Source organism: Arachis ipaensis, chromosome B09 (genome assembly GCF_000816755.2).
Source record: "Arachis ipaensis cultivar K30076 chromosome B09, Araip1.1, whole genome shotgun sequence".
Lineage (NCBI taxonomy): Eukaryota > Viridiplantae > Streptophyta > Magnoliopsida > Fabales > Fabaceae > Arachis > Arachis ipaensis.
The window spans coordinates 122,679,484-122,680,244 of NC_029793.2; positions in this window are offsets into that span (position 1 = coordinate 122,679,484).

A 761-nucleotide genomic window follows, 5' to 3' on the forward strand; every position below is an offset into this window, starting at 1 on the left:
GTGATTGTGAATGGAATAACAATATTTAACAGATTTTCACAAAAAAATTTTACTCCTTCAGATGTTTGTAACAAAATCTGACCAAAATAATATACTTTAAATACGACTCTATCATCTATTTTTTTTCTCACATGAACATGAACTTCACTATAATTTTTTTCAAGCACAAACGAAAATAATAGTTCTAAAGGGGCTGAGGGAAGAGAAAGAAGAAAAAGAGAGATCATATATATATATATATATATATAACAAATCAATTAATTTCTAATAAGCAAATCGGACAGTCCGATTTGCTCTTTCCCAAAATAAAAAAATTAAACCACATTAAAATCGGAGGTCTAATTACCTATATTCAAATTCAAATTTTTTTTCCATACAAATCAGACCGTCCAATTTGTGTACCTACTTTCACTAACAAAGAAATCAGATGGTCCGATTTTTTCTGCCTATATTTCAAAAGAGCAGCCACCACATTCAGGTCTAATACCCCGAATCTCCATAACAAGGCACACTACACACACAATATGCATATCGAAAAAAATGGGCCCAAAACAGACAACATCAAAAGTAGTCAAATTATCTCAAAAACAATATAGCATACACGAAGTGATACGTGGTCAGGAGGGCATTTTCGTTATATTAGAGTTAAGGGGCAGAATTAACTCCGCCTATGTTACACTTGCGGTACATAGCCGGTCCCAAGCCCGGATAAAGGAGGAGGGTTGTGTTAGGTCTTCGGCAACCAACATAAAAATATAGAC